Below are 23,065 nucleotides of genomic sequence, written 5' to 3'. Positions count from 1 at the left end.
CTCTACCTCCCACTTCACACTCACACGTTCAATTTTCAGGGTTACAGTTTTGGACTAAAGAAGTCAATATAGAGAACAATGATAATGTTTTGCCCAGGCTGTCCTTGTATTTCTTGTAAATATGATGTAGTATTTTTCAATGGTGATTTTGATGTTTAGTGTCAGACCATTAATACCATACTGGCGTTCAGATTGATGACATATACAGCAGTGTATATCAGTGGTGCATTTTCCAGTAAAACCACCGAACCTCACCATGTATCTTAAGAGTATAAAGTGTTGAATGTGAAGAGGCTATTGGACCCATTGAGGTAGCTCCTTTTAATGCTGTGCAGTTTGTACTGCCATTAACTCCACTACTATGATTTGGATGAGGGAACCAAATGTAATATTTCCAAGTTTGCTGACGACACAAAACTAGGTGGGATTCTGAGTTGTGAGGAGGATGCAAAGAGGCTTCAAGGCAATTTAGACAAGTTGAGTGAGTGGGCAAATACATGGCAGATGCAGTATAATGTGGATAAATATGAAGTTATCCACTTTGGAAGGAAAAACAGAACGGCAGTGTATTATTTCAATGGTGATAGATTGTGAAATGTTGATGTACAAAGGGACCTGGGTGTCCTTGTACACCCGTCACTGAAAGCAAACATGCTGGTGCAGCAAGCAGTTAGGAAGGCAAATGGTATGTTGGCCTTCATTGCAAGAGGATTTGAGTACAGGAGCAAGGATGTGTTACTGCAGTTATACAAGGTTTTGGTGAGACCACACCTGGAGTTTTGTGTGGCACTACCACCGTGCTAAATGAGATAGATTCAGAACAGATCTAGCAGCTCAAAACTGGGCATCCATGAGGCACTGTGGGCTATCAGCAGCAGCAGAATTGTATTCCAGCACAATCTGTAACCTCATGGCCTGGCATATTCCTCACTCTATCATTACCAATAAGCCAGGGGAACAACCCTGGTTTAATGAGGAGTGTAGAAGGGCATGCCAGGAGCAGCACCAGGCGCACCTAAATATGAGGTGCCAACTTGATGAAGCTACAACTCAGGACTACATGCATGCTAAACAGTGGAAGCAACATGCTATAGACAGAGTTAAGCGATTCCACAACCAACTGATCAGATCAAAGCTCTGCAGTCCTGCCATATCCAGTCGTGAATGGTGGTGGACAATTAAACAACTAACGGGAGGAGGAGACTCTGCAAACATCCCCATTCTCAATGATGGCGGAGTCCAGCACGTGAGTGCAAAAGACAAGGCTGAAGCGTTTGCAACCATCTCGGCCTCCTCCCGATATCCCCACCATCACAGAAGCCAGTCTTCAGCCAATTCGATTCACTCCACGTGATATCAAGAAACGGCTGCGTGCACTGGATACAGCAAAGGCTATGGGCCCCGACAACATCCCGGTTGTAGTGCTGAAGACTTGTGCTCCAGAACTAGCTGTGCCTCTAGCCAAGCTGTTCCAGTACAGCTACAACACTGGCATCTACCCGACAATGTGGAAAATTGATCAGGCCAATTACCGCCCCATCAGTCTACTCTCAATCATCAGCAAAGTGATGGAAGGTGTCGTCGACAGTGCTATCAAGTGGCACTTACTCACCAATAACCTGCTCACTGATGCTCAGTTTGGGTTCCGCCAGGACCACTCAGCTCCAGACCTCATTACAGCCTTGGTCCAAACATGGACAAAAGAGCTGAATTTCAGAGGTGAGTTGAGAGTGACTGCCCTTCACATCAAAGCAGCATTTGACCGAGTGTGGCACCAAGGAGCCCTAGTAAAATTGAAGTCAATGTGAATCAGGGGGAAAACTCTCCAGTGGCTGGAGTCATACCTGGCACAAAGGAAGATGGTAGTGGTTGTTGGAGGCCAATCATCTCAGCCCCAGGGCATTGCTGCAGGAGTTCCTCAGGGCAGTGTCCTAGGCCCAACCATCTTCAGCTGCTTTATCAATGACCTTCCCTCCATCATAAGGTCAGAAATGGGGATGCTCACTGATGATTGCACAGTGTTCAGTTCCATTCGCAACCCCTCAAATAATGAAGCAGTCCGAGCCCGCATGCAGCAAGACCTGGACAACATCCAGGCTTGGGCTCATAAGTGGCAAGTAACATTCGCGCCAGACAAGTGCCAGGCAATGACCATCTCCAACAAGAGAGAGTCTAACCACCTCCCCTTGACATTCAACGGGATTATCATCGCCGAATCCTACACCATCAACATCCTGGGGGTCACCATTGACCAGAAACTTAACTGGACCAGCCAAATAAATACTGTGGCTACAAGAGCAGGTCAGAGGCTGGGTATTCTGCGGCGAGTGACTCACCTCCTGACTCCCCAAAGCCTTTCCATCATCTACAAGGCACAAGTCAGCAGTGTGACGGAATACTCTCCGCTTGCTTGGATGAGTGCAGCTCCAACAACACTCAAGAAGCTCAACACCATCCAGGACAAAGCAGGCTGCTTGATTGGCACCCCATCCACCACCCTAAACATTCACTCCCTTCACCACTGGCGCACAGTGGCTGTAGTGTGTACCATCCACAGGATGTACTGCAGCAACTCACCAAGGCATCTTCGACATCACCTCCCAAACCCGCGACCCCTACCACCTAGAAGGACAAGAGCAGCAGGCGCATGGGAACAACACCACCTGCACATTCCCCTCCAAGTCGCACACCATCCCGACTTGGAAATATATCACCGTTCCTTCATCGTCGCTGGGTCAAAATCCTGGAACTCCCTTCCTAACAGCACTGTGGGAGAACCGTCACCACATGGACTGCAGCGGTTCAAGAAGGCGGCTCACCACCACCTTCTCGAGGGCAATTAGGGATGGGCAATAAATGCTGGCCTCGCCAGCGATGCCCACATCCCATGAACGAACAAAAAAAAAAGTTTTGGTCTCCTTACCTAAGAAAGGATATACTTGCCTTAGAGGGAGTGCAGCAAAGTTTCACCAGACTGATTCCTGGGATGGCAGGACTGTCTTATGAGGAGAGATTGGGTCGATTCGGCCTGCATTCATTCGAGTTTAGAAGAATGAGAGGGGATCTCATTGAAACATATAAAATTCTGACAGGGCTAGACAGACTGAATGCAGGGTGGATGTTTCCCCTGACTGGGGAGTCTAGAACGAGGGGTCACAGTCTCAGGATATGGGGTAGGACATTTAGGACTGAGATGAGGAGAAATTTCTTCACTCAGAGGGTGGCGAGCCTGTGGAATTCTCTACCACAGAAGGCTGTGGAGGCCAAGTCACTGAATATATTTAAGAAGGAGCCATATAGATTTCTAGACACAAAAGGCATTAGGGGGTACGGTGAGAGAGCGGGAATATGGTGTTGAGATAGAGGATCAGCCACGATCATATTGAACGGTGGAGCAGGCTTGATGGGCCGAATGGCCTACTCCTGCTCCTATTTTCTATGTTTCTATGTTACTATTTAATCTCCTGAAAGAGATGAATAGCCACAGATAAAACATCCAAAAGGATAAAATGCTGAAATATCTCCCTGTACGCCAGAAGTAATTGAGAAATAAATCCAGGACATCATTCAATTATATGTCAGAGAAAGTCCTGATCAAACTGTACAGTGCTCTGGTCAGGCAGTGCCTTGAATAAGGCCTCCAGTTCTGGTTGGCAAGAAACAAGAGAGACATTTAGGCACTGGAGACAGTGCAAAGAAGAGTCAAGAGGCTGATCCCTGGTGTCAGGGGTTTGAGTTATGAGGAAAGACTGGAGAGACTTGGGCTTTTTCAGCCTGGAAAGGAGGCATATGAGAAGTGATCCTATGGAGGAATGAATATATGATAGTAAATGGTATGGAAAAGGTAAATCTGGAATATCACTTTAAATCAAATTGTGAGAGTAGGACAAGAGAAATAAATTCAAAATAGTGAAAGGTCAATTTAAGGACTGATATCAGGAAGTTCTTCCTTACACAGAGTTATCAATACTTAGAATGGACTTCCCCGGTCAAAGTGAAAACTTTGGATGCATTTAAGAAATAATTGTATGTTGCAATAGAGGGACCATAGGCTGATTCCTAATGGATGAACTGATGTGGGCCATAATTATCTTGTGATGTTGTGAATCAGTTGTGATTGTTGACATTTCATAAATGACATTCCGATTTGGATAATAATGCTGCATGCAACATTACTCATCGATGTCAATATTCAGACGCTTCTATTCTGTTCTTAATCAAATTTGCCCAGTTCCTTCATAAATGGTGTCCACTGACAACAGTAGGAGTGATTCCACAATCCCAGTGGGGAAGCTGCACTCAGAGGGAATCTGAAAAACAAGGAAATGGCAGAGAAATTGAACAGATATTTTGTATCTGTCTTCACAGTAGAAGATATTAATAACATACCAATAATAGTAGATAATGAAGGGGCAAAGGGGAGGGAGGAACTAAAAACAATCACTATCACTAGAAAGAAAGTACTAGGTTAACTAATGGGTCTAAAGGCTGACAAGTCCCCTGGACCTGATGGCTTGCATCCGAGGGTCTTAAAGGAAGTGGTTACAGAGATAGTGGATGCATTGGTTGTAATCTTCCAGAATTCACTAGATTCTGGAAAGCTCTCAGCGGATTGGAAAACCGCAAACATAACACCCCTATTCAAGAAGGGAGTGAGACAGAAAGCAGGTAACTATAGACCAGTTAGCCTAACATCTGTTATTGGGAAAATGCTAGAATTCATTATTAAGGAAGTAGTGGCAGGACATTTGGAGACTCATAATACAATCAAGGAGAGTCAACATGGTTTTATGAAGGGGCAATCGTGTCTGACAAATTTATTAGAGTTCTTTGAGGAAGTAACGGGCAGGTTGGATAAAGGGGAACCAATGGATGCAGTATATTTGGATTTCCAAAAGGCATTCGATAAGGTGCCACATAAAAGATTACTGCATAAGATAAGAGCTCATGGTGTTGGGGGTAATATATTGGCATGGATAGAGGATTGGCTAACTAACAGAAAACAAAGAGTCAGGATAAAAGGGTCATTTTCAAAATGGCAATCTGTAACTAGTGGGGTGCCGCAGGGCTCAGTGCTGGGGCCTCAACTATTTACAATATATATCAATGACTTGGATGAAGGAACAAAGTGTCTTGTGGCCAAATTTGTTGATGATATAAAGATAGGTGGAAAAGCAAGTTGCGATGAGGACACAAAGGGCCCGATTTTACCAGGGGTGCGGGTTGGCAGCGGGTGGTCGGGCGGGCTCGAGGAAAACGCGCCGGCCAAATTGAGTGCGTTGCGCACGCGATCGCGGGATGATTGATGTGATTAGCCGGCAGTTACGGGTTCCGCGCTTCTCAGCTGCGTGCCGGCGGCCTGCGCATGCGCATTGACGTCTGAGCGATGGTTGCGCTCTATTTAAAGGGGCAGTCCACCAAAGCCCCTCCAGCCACAAACTACACTCCATCAAGGATGGAGGAGCACAGGGGTAAGGCTGCTCCCCGTTTCACGGACCACGCCCTCCAGGTGCTGCTGGACGGGGTCCGCATGAGGAGGGAGACGCTGTTCCCCACGGATGGAAGGAGGTGCCCTGCCAGCGCCACCAAGAGGGCATGGGAGGAGGTGGCCGCGGAGGTCACAAGCAGGGGAAACACCACCCGCACTTGGATTCAGTGCCGCAAGAGATTCAATGACCTCACCAGGTCCGGAAAAGTGAGTACACTAACGCATTCTGCATCACTCCGTCTTCCACATCACCTCAAACACCTCACAACCCCATCTCCACTGACAGTACTGCGCTCCCGCACCAATCCTCACAGCCACCCAACTATCATCCTCACAGTGCCTGCACGTACCCACCGTCCCTGTCCCCACTCGACCACTACCACACACCCCAATGCCCATACAATGGGATGGCCATGTGGCACACGCATCCTCCCATCCATCTGGCACACGTTCAACCCAATCACACCAATGCTTGAAGCGTCTCACATTGTAATCATCACTCAATAACGTTTTTGTGTTTTGCCCTCACAGGAGAAGAGGGCCAGGAACGCACGCGATAGGGCATGCACCGGAGGGGGCCCGCCACACGAGATGGCCCTGACAGACGCCGAGGTCGAGGCACTGGAGATCAGCCGCACGCTGCATTGCCTGTCGATGGCGGATGGCGAGTCTGGTTCTGGCGAAACGGCCGGTAAGGGAAAGCTGGCACTCATCACTCATGATCGTGAATGATCGTAGCATCACATGGCATATGCCGCACCGCCACATTTGGTCACATGCCTGATATTTCCCTCTGTTCTCTTCCAGGACCGTCTGCGATCGACGTCTCGGTTGAGGGCGATTCCTCAGAGGACATGCCCGTCTCTGAGGGTGCATCGTCACACATGAGCCTTGCATCCACCAGCGCAGATACACACACCTCGGTGGGTCCCCCCCCTCAGCTAGTTGGGATTGCACATGGTGAGTCACCGCGCACACATGAGCATGAGCAGACCCTGGTGGCAGGGTCAGCCACGGAGGGTCCGCGTCGGTGGGAGCACTCTTCTCCAGGCTTTGCTCAGCCGGACCCAGATGCTGAACCCAGGGGGCCACCTGTCAAAAGGAGAGTCGTCGAGGGGCACCAGAACATTGCTGAGGTACTGGGAGAGGTGCCACGCGCACTCTCCACAATCGCACGGAGGATGGAGGAGTCCAACTCCTGCATGAGGGGAATGGTGGCACAGGTGCAGGAGGGTATCGCCGAGATAGTGTCGCAGGGACGTGAAGGCATCTCTGAGATAGTGTCGCGGGTAGGTGTGGGAACGTCTGCGGTGGAGGACAGGCTAGCCTCCCTCGAGCGTCACGCACAGCTCACCAATGAGTCCATCCAGGCCCTCACAACGGCTGTTCGGATTCAGGGTGAACAACATTCTGCCGCCATCAACAGGTTGACAGATACATTGGAGGTGGCCTTGCAAGGTCTCACCCACGTCATCCAAACTGCCGTCCAGCAGGGTGGAAGGGGTGATGTGGGCCTTGGCCATGAGAGGGAAGATGGTGAACGGGGAAATGGAAGTGTGGACGCTACTCAAGGCGCCCCCAAGTCTCACCCGTTGCCCCCCTCTCAACCAGTGCCCGCAATAGTCCATCCTCTCCAGGTGGCCGAGTCTGCCCCTGCACAGGTGCAGGAGGAGCAGTCTGTGGAGGTGCCCTCACGGGCACCGAAACCCAGGGGGCGTCGGCCCAAAGCATCTACCCGGTCAGGGCACGAACAGGAGCAACCTGCCACCACCTCTGCTGGAGCCACAGGGGTAGCACCACGTAGGGGGTCCCGAAAACGAACGCCTAAAGTTCCGTGAGCACACAGGGATTGCACCAGGGTGTTTGTCGTTTTTTTTTAATTTTCTACTCTTTGAATGTCACCACAAAATAAACTCACTTTTTCTCACCAATGCTGCCACCTCTTGTCCATAATTCTGCGGCTTGTGCAATATGTCCCTTCCCTGCGCCTCATCATGACGACGACCACCCCGTCCCACCCATTGAGCATAATCCAGTGGGTGCAGGTGTACAGGCACCACTCTTCTGTGGAGGGAGCCTGTATGGACCCTCGTCTGTGCACGTTATGACATGTGAACGCCTCACACAGTGTGATGTTAGGAGAACCGTTGGCATATGAGTGCCTCCCTGGCCTGACGAGCACGCAGGTGAGCCGGTGTTCGGCGCATGGGTCGTTCCTCCTCCTCTCCCTCTTCCTCCTCCTCCTCTTCCTCCTCCACCTCCTCCTCATTGTCGTCCTCAATGTGGGTGGCGGGTGTGCATGGGGCCTCCTCCAGCGGCACCCCTCTCTGTAGTGCCATGTTATGCAGGGCACAGCAGACAACTATAATTCGTCCCACTCTGAATGGCGTGTATTGGAGCGCTCCCCCGGAACGATCAAGGCACCTGAAGCGCATCTTGAGCAGCCCTATAGCCTGCTCAATTGTAGACCTGGTAGCAATGTGGCTGTCATTATACCGACGCTGTGGCTCGGTGATGGGGTTCCTCAGAGGTGTCATAAGCCACGTGTGCAGGGGATATCCCTTGTCGCCGAGGAGCCAGCCGTTGCCGGCGTTGGGTGCGTGGAAGAGGGGCGGGACGGTGGACTCCCTGAGGACGAAGGCATCGTGGCAGCTGCCAGGGTATCTGGCGCACACGTGTAGGAATCTCTGGCGGTGGTCACAAATGAGCTGGGCGTTCATGGAGTGATACCCTTTCCTGTTGATAAACAGCCCTGGCTCATGTGGAGGTGCCCGTATTGCTATGTGGGTGCAATCGATTACACCCTGCACCCGTGGGAAGCCAGCCACAGCATGGAATCCAACCGCCCTCTCCGTCTGGCTGCGCTCATCCATGGCGAAGTTGATGTAGGTCGAGGCCCTGCGGAACAACCCATCGGTGACCTGCCTTATGCACTTGTGTGCAGACGACTGACAGACCCCGGTGATGTCCCCCGTGGCACCCTGGAAGGATCCGGAGGCGAAGAAGTTGAGGGCAGTGGTGACTTTGACGGCGACGGGTAAGAAGATGCTGCTTGGTCCATCCGGGAGCAGCTCGTCATTGAGGAGGCTGCAGATGTCGGCGACTACCTGGCGAGTGACTCTGAGCCTCCGTATGCACTGCTGCTCAGAGAGGTCCATGAAGCTGAGCCTCGGTCTGTAGACCCTGTGCGGAGGGTAGTGCCTCCTGCGACGCATCTCTCTCTGCGGATGCCCTCCATCCTGCTGTGCAGGTGGATGTGCCGCAGCACCGTGTTGTGGGGATGCACGTCTCTGAGGCGGACGGCGTGGACTGCGAGGCTGCTGAGGCTGGTCATCCTGTTCGTCCTCCGAGGATGTCAACGCAGCACCCATCTGGCAGGTTTAGGTTTGCGGGGTTGTGCACGCTAGAAAAGTGTGTCCTCGCACAGGGGTTGGACTTCCACGCCGGTGAATCTTCTTGCTTGGAGGAGGGTGGTGGAGGGCAGGCGTTGCCCAATGTTACGGAGTGTCCTCCTGCGTTGGTGAAGGCTCTCCCCCCCCCACCTGTGGAATGCACCTTGGCAGCTGCCACAGGCTGCTGGCTGCAACACGTCCGTTGAGAGTGTGAGTGGTTCCCCCAGTATGGGAAACAGTCTCATTTCACTGTAAAATCCGACACCTGTTAAATAAACAGCTCAATCAGGTCATTTAATGACCTGAAATACCAAGATAAATACACTCAAGTGGAACCCCGCTGGCTTTAATTGCCTGCGGGATTCCCACCAGCGGGGCCAACGCACGCACCCCCGCACGTCATCGCGCAACCAGGAAGTGGGCGGGATCGAGGCGCGATCCGGTCCCGCTCCTCGAAACCGGGATTTTAGAGGCCCCCCCGCCGAGAACGCACCCGGAACCGGGTGCTAAAATCGGGCCCAAAGTGTCTGCAGAGGGATATTGACAGGTTAAGCGAATGGGCAAAAATTTGGCAGATGGAATATAATGTGGGAAAATGTGAAGTCATCCACTTTGGGAGGAAAAATAAAAAAGCAAAATATTATTTGAATGGAGAAATACTACAAAATGCTGCGGTACAGAGGGATCTGGGTGTCCCCGTACTTGAAACACAAAAAGTCAACATACAGGTGCAGCAGGTAATCCGGAAGGCAAACGGAATATTGGCCTTTATTTCTAGGGGGATGGAGTATAAAAGCAGGGAAGTCATGCTACAACTGTGCAGTTACCTGGTGAGACCACACCTGGAGTACTGCGTACAGTTCTGGTGCCCTTATTTAAGGAAGGACATACTTGCATTGGAGGCAGTTCAGAGAAGGTTCACTAGGTGATTCCGGGTATGGAAGGGTTGTCTTATGAGGAAAGGTTGAACAGGTTGGGTCTATACTCATTGGAGTTAGAAGAATGAGAGGAGATCTTATTGAAACATACAAGATTCTGAGGGGACTCAATAGGGTAGATGCAGATATTGCTGGAATCTAGTCAATTGGAATACTACAGTGGAAATGAATGTAGAATGATTTGGTTCATTGGAACCCTACACAGTGAGAATGATTGGAAAGTGAACTGTTTGAATTCCACTTCCAGATATGCTAAGATTAGGTATATATGTTTTTTAGCATTTACTGCTCTGTGAATGATAGTTAACAAAAGGTCTCACGCAACAAAAATGAAGCAAATGAGGCAGAATATTCCCTTATTTCCCTTGGGCATAAAGTACATAGAGAAGATTGAGGAGGATTGTATGCATTTAATAGAGGCCACCTGATTTTTTTTCCATTTAAATCAATGGACAGAAAATCAGCTGGCCTTTGCAATGGGTGGCACTACCCCAGCCACACCTCTGTGCACCGTGCTCAGGCAATCCCTTATGCCCAAGAAGAAAATCTACTCTAATGCATTTCAAGCAAAGAAAGCAAGCCAAAATAGATAGTGAATCCCCTTGGTGTTGCTCATGGCAAGTCAGAGTACACACTCCTTTTATAAGGACAAATCCAATATACCATACATTACACAATGTATTGTTCTCCTGACTGTCCCTTTAAGACCACAAGGTTTAATTGCTGTTAATTGGCAATCTTGAGGTTAATTAGAGCATTTCTTCTTTGTCGATTGGCAGCTCTTTGTAAACCCCAAGGTTCCTGCCCAAGATTTTTAAAAAATCAGCAGGAAATGACTGGCTTTCTTTTTCCTTTTGGAATATATTTTTTAAGATAGTTTTGCAACTGTAACAACGTGTGACACTTTACAGCATGATGTCGGAAATATGATGAGGTGTGCTGGAAGCAAGCCGCCATCTATATATAGACGTGAGTCTGCAAACCTAACAGAGATATAACAGAAACCATTTCTGATCATCTCCGTAAGTGTCCAGAGATTTATTGATTGGACAGATGTCAGGAATTTCAGTTCAATTCACGTTTTGATAAGTGTTTTTTTAGCAGTTTTCTTGAAGTGGAAGGTTCTAGAGGAGAGCTTAAGGTTGCCATGGTAAACTGTTCGTTAAGATGCTTAATTGTTTGTATGCAGAGAGGCACAAAATGGCCTGATGACAAATCAGTATTATCAGGCAAAACTAAAAGTTTGCAACCACATGGAAAGGTTTGCACTGAAACAGACAGGGGCCTATATTCTACTACACATGGGAAAGATACATTTACACTGCATCTTGCAACAAAACTACATTTTGCCACAATGCAAATATTTTGAGTTATTTTACCATGTCCATTTCCCATCCTGCATATCATGCACAATGTATATCTGTTCAATGGACATAAAATTACACAGGTTCCGTTACAGGCATGCAATCCTCCCTTTCTGAATTTTATCTATGTGTCACATCCAGGCAATCCTTTATGTCCCAGTGTCATACCCTCTCATAGTCATTGCACTGCACAATAGTTTACTCCCATATACAGTATTGCTGTATTGAGTTGCATGCTGAAAGATCAGACTATGTCCTTTCATCAATACATCAAATGGGTTGTTCCCTTGGTTTAATTAGCGGCTTGGGCCCTTTGATGTGAAAGAAAGAGTTTTAGTATGCTGTATTGATTCTGTTCATGATGTCATGTGAAATGTTTCTACTATCTGACATTGGACAGGTATACATTAGGCATCTCTCCTCCATTGTGAATTTTATCTTGGTGTTAAGCTTGTTTAGAAAACTTTCCTTCAAGAGATAATAACAGAAATGTTGATCTCCCCTGGTAACATGCTGGTTAATGTGTTCACATAAAATTTCAATGGGCACTACTTTAATACAGTTGTTACCCTATTTATTTAACCGGTGTGTTCAAATAGCACACAAAGAAATTTTATGCATATGTGTTAACCAGCACTTTACCACAGGAAATTAAACTTCGCACCGAGTTTGAAACAGGATTGATGCAAAATCAGATAAGACGTACTGCTTTGGTGGTACAAATACGATACAATAAGATGCTCAACTCCAGAAAGTTTAACCAGAAGATGAAACTGACTCAATTCACCCCGCAGAAACCTTCTGTTTATTGAATCTGCCAAGATTGTTGAATTCTACTGAAAACATTCTTACAATGGGTAACACATCTATTATGAACCATCTTGTTACATTTATGCTTATTGATTACTACTTGCTGAATCATTAGTATTTCATATTGCTATTTAATTAAAAAGTATAAGTTGTTTTAGTCTGTAAGCCTCTGATCTGTCTGGCAATCTGCCATTTGAAGAGTTTGGTACTGTGTAGCACAAGATTTTGTTAAATGCAGTAAGCAAATGACTGCAAGTGGACTATTAATCCCTCAGTATGCACTTCTGTGAAGATAGAATGTAGAAAGCATTACAATTTAATAAAGTCTGTTTACAGGATCAAAGCCTGCTTATGGGAACTGGTGTTAAACAGTTGAGACAAGAGAGTTCTTTAAGAAACCCAATATTGCCACAGTTGGCAATGTGTCCAATAAAGAAAATTAAGCTGAACCCCAGTTTACACCGTACATTTTATTCTTGTGATTTGAAGTATAAGAACTTTAAACGATAGATGCCTACTTTCACTTTGGAATTTAAGTCCCAATTTTCAGCCAACAGCTGAACAATGGCAAGAACTGCACACAAGTGGCTCACTTGCCTCAGTCACTTCAAATTAACCAAAATACTCAGCCATAGTGTAGAGAAGATGAAGCCACGGCCAGTCGTGATTATAGATCTGAAGGGCTATTAGGGATGGGCAATAAATGCTGGCCTTGCCAGTGACGCCCACATCCCATGAACGAATAATAAAAAAAGAATTTGATAAATCTGGTAATTTATAGGCTGGCACCAGATACAACAGAAACATAGGGAATAGAAGTAGGCATTCAGCCCCTTGAGCCTGTTCTTTCATTCAATTAGATCACAGCTGATCTGTCCCTCAACTCCATTTACCTGCCTTACCTCCATATCCTTTGATACCCTTACCTAACAAAAATCGATCAATATCTGTTTTGAAAATTTCAATTGGCCCAGCATCCACAGCCTTTTGGGGGAGAGAGTTCCAGATTTCCAATGTCCTTTGTGTGAAAAATGCTTCCTGATTTCACTCCTAATTGGCCTAGCTCTAATTTTCAATTATGTAGAAGTTCTTGGACAAATTGGATCCAAGAAAGGATTTCTGCCGTGTACAGAATTAAAGCACAAGGGGTCATATTTACAAATTAAGGATGACAAAAGAAAATAGGAAATGCAGGAGGAATTTTGTTTTACTAAAAGGCTGGTAAGCATGTGACACAGATTACCAGCATGGGTGGTGGAACAAGAAACCTTAGTGGGTTTCAAGAAGAAACTAGACAAGATCTTGTCAATAAATGGGATTCACGGTTATCAGAAATGCACCAAGGGAACTCTTGCGCAACCCCGATTTTAATCGCTCCACCATTGGCGGCCGCGCCTTCAGCTGCCCAGGCCCGAAGCTCTGGAATTCCCTCCCTATATCGCTCCGCATCTCTACACCTCTCTTCCTCTTTCAAGACGCTTCCTAAAACCAACCTCTTTAACCAAGTGTCCCAATATATCCTTATGTGCCTCGGTGTCAAATTTTGATATTTAATCCTGTGAAGCGCCTTGGGACGTTTTACTATGTTAAAGGCGCTATATAAATGCAAGTTGTTGTTGTTATGGAAAGATAGGCTAGATGGACCAAAGGTCTTTTCCTATCTGAAACCATTTCTATGTTACTCTATATACTCCTCGGGGGAGGGGTGGGTCAGCTGGTGGCTGGACTGCTGCGTCAGAGGTCTTGCTCTAAAAGATCCTGACCAGAAGAGTGGCAATGTTTTTGGAGTTCTGGGGCAGTCTCCACTCCTTGCAAGTGTGTGTAATGCCTGAGTAGAGGTAGCAGAATGCAACCCCTCACAGTATATGGTTTGTGAAAGCAAATGAGGAAGACATTTTATGGGTGCTTGCCAAGGTAAATATATTGTCACTTGGTGTACGTTAGGTATACAACCTGCTGACGATCATGGAGTGCTTGGCCACTCCAATGCCCACTACAGTGTGGCCCCTGCTGCCCTAGGTCCTAAAAGCGGGCATTGTTTCACCAGCAAATGCTCTGACTCGCGTTATAGAGACCAATATACAGCAGTCTGTCTTGCTGGATTGTACGTGCTGGAGAATTGGATTGAGATAGCCATAGTGCATGGCTTCAGTGGTCTCATGTCGGCCCAGGATCATACAGATCTCTGGATGTGCTGAGGGAATGACCAAAAACAGGGTAATCACAGGAGTTGCCAGGGTTATGGAATGGTCTGTCAGGGTGACAGCACATGCATACCACTGAGCCGCCCCACTCAAGTAACTCCAGATGTGCAAGATATCACGCAGGACTAAGCAACCACTGCACCATTATATGTGATGTCAGCAGTCGCACATCTGATCTACTGGCCCAGCACAAGAAGGTACTGGACCACACTCATCCCAAAAAAGCACATATTGATAACCAGCAAAGAGGCTCAGTGGTAGCACTCTCCCCCTCTGAGTCAGAAAGTCGTGAGCTCAACCCCCACTCCAGAGACTTGAGCACAAAATCTAGGCTGACACTTCCAGTGCAGTACTGAGGGAGTGCTGCGCTGTCGGAGGTGCCGCCTTTCGTATAAGTTGTTAAACCAAGGCCCCATCCGCCCTCTCAGGAGGATGTAAAAGATCCCATGGCAGTATTTCGAAGAAGAGCAGGGGAGCTCTCCCAGTGTCCTGGCCAACATTTATCCTTCAAACAAGACCTAAAACAGATAATCTGGTCATTTATTACATTGCTGTTTGTGGAAACTTTATGTGTGCAAATTGGCTGCTGCGTTTCCTACATTACAAGAGTGACTGCAATTCAAAAAGTATTTCATTGGCTGTAAAGCACTTTGGGATGTCCTGAGGTCATGAAAGGTGCTATATAAATGCAAATCTTTTTTTTCCATACTCATTCCTCACACTGGGGAATCACTTAAAAGAAGCATATGGTTAGGAATTAGGAGATGCACAGTGTATACTTTAACAAAGGGGACGCAGCAGGATGAGGAATACTGAAAACACATGCACCACCCAGGTAGGAGAAATAAGACTGGGTTAATTGGAATTCAAATGTGTTGTAACTATTCATTTAGAATGGGACTGTAGTGCAGGAATGGAATGGCATTCATGGTACTTGATGTCAGGCTGAGGGTAATGGTGGGAATACTGTTGCATTTAATTAGGCACTCGCGCAGTTGACTGTTTTCTGCATTGTTTGGCACATGAACTTGTGTGTTGTCAATGAGATCTTGCCTAAAGACTCTTCCCTTAAGATGAAGCAGAGCCTATGATATTTTCCATTGTCTAGGAGAATGCTCATCCTATCAACAAGGACAGTGAAACTCTGTTGAATTGTAGATGGTGAAAAAAGAAATTTAAAAAAAACTTCTAAATGCAAAATTAGCAATGTAGCTAACCATGTATTACAAAAGCAAATTTTTTAAAAAGTCATTTACACAGGGAAACTGGGGTACACACCCCTTTTAAGAAATTCAATTGTGACGGTCAGGAAGAAAACTTTGGAGGTGTACCCATTTAATAATGGCACTCAGCGATACCAGGAGCAAACTGCGGAATATACAGGGAAGAAGCCTCATCCTCACTAACATCTTGTTTACGACCTTTAAGAGGCCTTTATGCACCAGAAGTGTGATCCTCCTGCATTACCAGCGCGGCCCAATAAGAAAGTTTCAGGCAGTGCACTGTCAGTTGCACTCTTGAAGCAACAAGACTCCCTCAAATAGCTGAGCCCCACCCCCCTCTCCTGCTTACCACCGATGCACAGCAGCAGAGAATATCTCTGAATGTGTCCAGCAGCAGATCTTTGATACAAAAAAATTGCATCAAATATCCACCTAATTATATCGATTACATGACCTGGTCAATTTAGAACCATAGAACCATACAAAACATACAGCACAGAAGGGGGCCATTCGGCCCATCGTGCCCGCGCCGGCTCGAAGAACAACCAGGTGCCCATTCTAATCCCACCTTCCAGCACCTGGTCCGTAGACCTGCAGCTTACAGCACTTTAGGTTCAGGTCCAGGTACTTTGTAAAAGAGTTGAGGGTCCCTGCCTCTACCACCAATTCAGGCAGCGAATTCCATACACCCACCACCCTCTGGGTAAAAATGTTTTTCCTCATGTCCCCTCTAATCCTTCCGCCAATCAGCTTAAATCCATGTCCTCTAGTTCTTGAACTCACCGCTAGGGGAAACAGGTACTTCCGGTCTACTCTATCTGGGCCCCTCATAATTTTGTACACCTCAATCAAGTCTCCCCTCAGCCTCCTCTGCTCCAAGGAAAACAACCCCAGCCTATACAATCTCTCCTCGTAGCTGCAATTTTCAAGCCCTGGCAACATTCTTGTAAATCTTCTCTGCACTCTCTCCAGAGCAATTACGTCCTTCCTGTAATATGGTGACCAGAACTGCACACAATACTCCAGCTGTACCCTTACCAGCGTTTTATACCATTCCATCATTACATCCCTGCTTTTGTATTCTATACCTCGGCTAATAACGGAGAGCATTCCGTATGCCTTCTTCACAACCTTATCTACCTATACTGTCACCTTCAGGGACCTGTGCACATGCACTCCAAGGTCTCTCACTTCCTCTAACCCTCTCAACATATTCCCGTTTACTGCGTATTCCCTTTTACTGTTTGCCCTCCCTAAGTGCATTACCTCACACTTCTCCGGGTTGAACTCCATTTGTCACTTTTCCGTCCACTCCACCAACCCATTGATATCTTCTTGGAGTCTACAGCTATCCTCTTCACTATCAACTTCACAGCCATTTTTTGTTTTGACTGCAAATTTGCCAATCATGCCCACTAAATTCAAGTCCAAATCATTAATATATACCACAAACAGCAAGGGACCCAACACTGAGCCCTGTGGCAGACCACTGGAAACGGATTTCCATTCGCAAAGACATCCATCAACTTTTACCCTTTGTTTCCTATTACTGAGCCAATTTTGGATCCAATTCGCCACATTTCCCTGTATCCCATGGGCTTTTACCTTTATGACCAGTCTGCCATGTGGGACCTTATCAAATGCCTTACTAAAATCCATGTAGATATCATCTGCTGCACTACCCTCATCAATCCTCCTTGTCACTTCCTCAAAGAATTTAATCTGATTTGTATGGCATGACCTTCCCTGAACAAATCCATGCTGACTATCCCTGATTAAACCATGCCTTTCCAAGTGACAGTTTATCCTATCTCTCAGTATTGATTCTAATAGTTTGCCCACCACTGAGGTAAGACTGACCGGCCTATAATTGTTCGACCTTTCCCTCATACCCTTTTTAAACAATGGTACTACGTTTGCAGTCTTCCAGTCCTCCGGTATCTCCCCTATATTTGGTGAGGATTGGAAAATGATCCTCAGAGCATCCACTATTTCCTCCCTGGCTTCCTTCAATAGCCTAGGAAACAATCCATCCAGCTCTGATGACTTATCAACTTTCAAGGATTCCAGTCCCTCTAGTACTTCCTCTCTCATTATCTTTACCTTATCCAATATTTCACACCTCTCCTCTTTAACAACTACGTCCGGATCATCCCTTTCCTTTGTGAATACGGAGACAAAATATTCATTTAAAACCCTACCCACATCCTCTGCTTCTGCACACAAGTTACCCTTATTATCCCTGATAGCTCCCACCTTTTCCTTAGCTATCATCTTGTTCTTAATGTACTGATAAATCATCTTTGGGTTTTCTTTAATCTTACTAGCTAATATTTTTTCATGCCCTCTCTTTGCTTTCCTTATTTTGTTTTTTACATCATTCCTGTACTTTCTATACTCCTCTAGGCATTCTGCAGTGTTTAATTTTCTGTGACAGTCATAAGCTTTCTTTTTCTGCTTTATCTTGCCCCGTATACTTCTAGACAACCAGGGGGCTCGAGATTTGGCAGTGCCACCCTTTTTCTTTGAGGGCATGTGTCTGCATTGTACCCGTAGAATTTCACTTTTTAGTGCCTCCCACTGGCTTGCCATTGATTTCTCAAGTAGTTGTGTCCAGTCCACTTCTGCCAAATTACATCTTAGTTCTGTAAAATTTGCCTTCCCCCAATTTAAAACATTTTCTCCTGATTTAACTCTATCCTTTTCCATAATAATGCTAAAATTATTCTTGTCACTATCCCCAATATGGTCACCCACTGTCACTTCACCCACTTGCCCATCTTCATTTCCCAGGACTAAATCTAGAATTGCATCCCCTCTTGTTGGGCTTGTCACTTACTGGCTAAAAAAGTTCTCCTGGACACCGATCAAGAATTTTGCACCCTCTGTGCCCCTCACACTGTTTGAATCCCAGTTGATGTTAGGGTAGTTGAAGTCCCCTACTATTATTGCCCTCTTATTTTTGCACTCAGAAATTTGCCTACATATTTGTTCTTCTTTCTCCCTTTCGCTATTCGGGGCTCTATAGTACAATCCTAGTAGTGTGACTGCCCTTTTTTTATTTCTTAGCTCAACCCATATGGCCTCAATTGATGATCCATTTAGCATATCATCCCTTCTCACAACTGTAATTGATTCTTTAACCAATAATGCTACCCCCCTCCTTTTTTATCACCCACTCTATCCTGCCTGAAAACTCTATATCCAGGGATATTAAGCTGCCAATTATCCCCCACTTTAATCCAGGTTTCCGTTATAGCAACGATATCATGCTGCCATGTGTCTATCTGTGCCCTTAGCTCATCTGCTTTGTTTGTAATATTCCTTGCATTGAAGTATATACCCTTTAACCCCGTCAAATTCCTGTGCTGAACAGTATTTAACCTTTGCTTCTTTTGCCTTTCTGAGTCGCTAACTACACCACTAACTGCTTTTCTGCTTCCCGATTCCTGATCTGAATTTGTCCTATCTGTACCTGCCCTTTGGTTCCCATCCCCCTGCCATAATTTTTTTAATTTTTAGTGCCCATTCGGCTGACACACAAGACTTGAGAACTGGTTATCAGACAATCAAAAGCCATTTTATTATAAATTTGGCTGTCACCTCCAAAATGGATGGTCAAAATCAGGCAGAGCCTACCGGGGGCTCTAATGCTCGATGCCTTCCCCCCCACCCTTGAATCTGCTAGTAAACACATGTTCGCTAATTAATTCCCCCAACGATTATGTTTGCTATTGATGGTATGAATAATAGAAGATGAGTTTTTTAAACTCAGTGGGCTGTAGCATAGATCTCAGACTTGTTTCTAACCAAATGTCAAAAGTTCCTGCTTTTCAGAAAGCCTGAAAGAGACAAACGTGAGAGGGAGAGAAAGACAGTATGAGAGAATGGAACATAGGAATGTAGGAACAGGAGTAGACCACTCAGCCCCTCGAGCCTGTTCCGCCATTCAATTAGATCATGGCTGATCTGTATCTTAACTCCATCTTAACCCTTAATACCCTTGCCTAACAAAAATCTATCAATCTCAGTTCTGAATGGATGAAAGGATAAACGAAAGGAGGAGAAATAAAGGGATTTAAAGACAAACTGTATGTTGGTCAAGACATGGGCCCCGATATTACCAGGGAGGTGGGTTGGCAGCGGGGGGACGACTGGGCGCGTGGGTAACCCGCCCAGTAAAATCGGTGGGTTCCCCACACGATTGCGAGTACATTGAAGCCACTTACCTTGTCTTCCGGGTTTCCCGTTGGAAACCTGCGCAGCGGGGGGACTGCGCACCCGCATCACAGGCTGTCAGCTGGAGAAGCCCTATTTAAAGGGGCAGTCCTCTAATGCTGCTCCTGCAGCAAACAGCCAAAATTACAGCATGGAACAGCCCCGGGGAAAGGCTGCTCCCAGGTTTAATGATGCCTCACTCCTGGTCTTACTGGATGGGGTGAGGAGGAGGAGAGAGATCTTCTACCCGGTGGACGGGAGGAAGTGGCCTGCCTCTGCCACCAAGAAGGCCTGGCTCGTGGTGGCAGAGGAGGTCAGCAGCACCAGCAACATAACCCGCACTTGGATCCAGTGCAGGAAGCGCTTCAGTGACCTAACTAGGTCAGCCACTTAATCATTCTCCTACACGCTGTCTTCCACATCACCGCCCCCACCCCACAACTCCTTCTGCACTGCCAATACTACTCTATTACATCACTCCTCACACCCACTGAACCCTCATCCTCAACTTACCTGCACTTACTCACTCCCCAGGACTCATCCCAACACTACCACTCAACCCAATCCTCATACAATCTCATGGCTCTGTCTCATACTCACCCTCTGATGCATCTCTTTCACGGTCACCCTCACCCAACCTGCCACTACCTGTGCTGCAGCCACAGGGGATGCATCACGTATGAATAGTAGGAAGCGTAAGGCAAAGTTTTCGGGAGCAGAAAGGGGATGCACAAGGGTGTTTGACAGTTTGTCATGTTTTTTATTTATATTTGATTTTGGTTCTACTCACATTACATATTATATTGTCACCACTACTGCCACGTCTTGGCCATTCTTGACTGGCTTGTGCAACAAGTCCTTTTCATGAAGTTTACCATGAACACCCACACTTGGTGCCACCCATTGGGTCACTCTACAGTGGGTGTATGTGTAGTTGCACGACTATTTTGTGCAGGTGCCTGTGGTGCAGCACAGTGTTGTGGAGATCCACGTGTCGGAGGTGGACGGCGTGCCTGGCAAGGCTGGTGATGTTGCTCACCCTCGGATGCAGTGATGAATGAAGCCACGGTGCCCCCCATCCTGACGGTGTGAGTTTGAGGGGGTCCACAAAGTAGGTAAATATGTTTGCCCAGCAGAGTTTAGGGTAAAAATTAATAATTTTGAGAGGAAAGACAAATGTGTTGCAGCCAAAACTTTGTCTGAAGTGACAGAGTGCCCTGCTGCAATAAATGAGGTATTCCCCCCACCTGTCAAATAATCCTTTGCCTCTCCCACTGGCTGCTGACTGAAACATGCCTGCTCCAACAGGGAGTGTTTCTCACAGCACGGGAAACACCCTGAGGATCCATGAAAATTGCACCCCTGCCAAATCTCCTGCCAATGAACATAAGAACATAAGAAATAGGAGCAGGAGTAGGCCAATCAGCCCCTCGAGCCTGCTCCGCCATTCAATAAGATCATGGCTGATCTGGTCCTAACCTCAAATCTAAAATCATGTCCAATTTCCTGCCCGCTCCCCGTAACCCCTAATTCCCTTTACTTCTAGGAAACTGTCTATTTCTGTTTTAAATTTATTTAATGATGTAGCTTCCACAGCTTCCTGGGGCAGCAAATTCCACAGACCTACCACCCTCTGAGTGAAGAAGTTTCTCCTCATCTCAGTTTTGAAAGAGCAGCCCCTTATCCTAAGATTATGCCCCCTCGTTCTAGTTTCACCCATCCTTGGGAACATCCTTACCGCATCCACCCGATCAAGTCTGTCAAGTACCTTAACTAGGTAAGTAAGTATTTAAATTGTCTTCCCGCCAGCTTTAATTGCCAGTGGGAGTTCCAGGAAGTGGGCGGGTTGGAGCCGGGCTCTGGATCTGCTCCGGGATTCCCTGATTTTACGAGCCACCCCGCCCCCAACACACCCGCTTGGCCATCCTAAAATCAACCCCATGGGCTTTGCATTGGCTCACTTGTGATGGACAAGCAAGTGGAATCCTCATTCTTCTGTCCTGTTTTTCCTTTTGTATCAACATTACGTGAATTGACATGAGGAACTTTCCTTTTATTGAAGCAAACATCAGCTCTTTGAGTTCAGGTTACCTGTGTACTCTGCACTTTGTATCCCCTTCCCTCTCAAATGCCTTTTTAAGGTCACAGTTTTACAAGCACTGCTACAGTTCGACTTGAGAGAACAGAGGGAAGAAACAAAAGACAGGAAGAGAGAACAAAATAGAAGTTAAATTTACAGAAGACCCTCAAACTGTGTGGCAATGATGACACAAAGGTTATATATAGAAAGAAAGAACTAGTGTTTAAAGGAACATAGGAACAGGAGTAGGCCATTCAGCCCCTCGTGCCTGCTCCGCCATTTGATAAGATCATGGCTGATCTGTGATCTAACTCCATATACCCGCCTTTGGCCCATATCCCTTAATACCTTTGATTGCCAAAAAGCTATCTATCTCAGATTTAAATTTAGCAATTGAGCTAGTATCAATTGTCGTTTGTGGAAGAGAGTTCCAAACTTCTACCACCCTTTGTGTGTAGAAATGTTTTCTAATCTCGCTCCTGAAAGGTCTGGCTCTAATTTTTAGACTGTGCCCCCTACTCCTAGAATCCCCAACCAGCGGAAATAGTTTCTCTCTATCCACCCTATCCGTTCCCCTTACTATCTTATAAACTTCGATCAGATCACCCCTTAACCTTCGAAACTCCAGAGAATACAACCCCAATTTGTGCAATCTTTCCTCGTAACTTAAGCTTTGAAGTCCGGGTATCATTCTAGTAAACCTACGCTGCACTCCCTCCAAGGCAAATATGTCCTTCCGAAGGTGCGGTGCCCAGAACTGCTCACAGTACTCCAGGTGCGGTCTAACCAGGGTTTTGTATAGCTGCAGAACGAGTGTTTATACAATGCATTTCACATACTCGGGACGTCCCAAAGCGCTTCACAGCTAATTAATTACTTTAAACTATAGTCGCTGTTGTTATGTAGGGAAGGCAGCAGCCAATTAGTGCACTGCAAGATCCCACAAACAACAAATGAGGTGAGTAGTCCCATAAAGGTCTAAAAAAATGGTTAGATCACTGGCAAGAATGGATACTGACCAGAATCCGACTGAGAAAATAATATTGTGTATGGTGGTGGTGTATTGGCTAGGGTAAAAATACATTGGCAGAGTAAATAAAGGCAGGCTGGGTCTCCCCTCACAAGTGGGCCCAAAATCCTGCACCTGGCTCTTCATCTAAGCAGCTGGGAAATGAAAGTAAGTACAGTGTTTTAAAGTTATTGTTTAACAGAAAAGATATAAGAATTGATTCCGGGATTGTGTACTCCTGGCAATAAGTGAGCACTGGCTGGGAATCCTTGGGCCTTCAGTCCCTGATCGATTTAAATGAATGAATGGAAAATCAGGGGCTACAGTCCACATTTTCTC

The sequence above is a fragment of the Heptranchias perlo genome, chromosome 13 (genome assembly GCF_035084215.1).
Source record: "Heptranchias perlo isolate sHepPer1 chromosome 13, sHepPer1.hap1, whole genome shotgun sequence".
NCBI lineage: Eukaryota > Metazoa > Chordata > Chondrichthyes > Hexanchiformes > Hexanchidae > Heptranchias > Heptranchias perlo.
The sequence above is the reverse complement of the archived record's forward strand: the minus strand, read 5'-3'. Positions refer to the sequence as shown.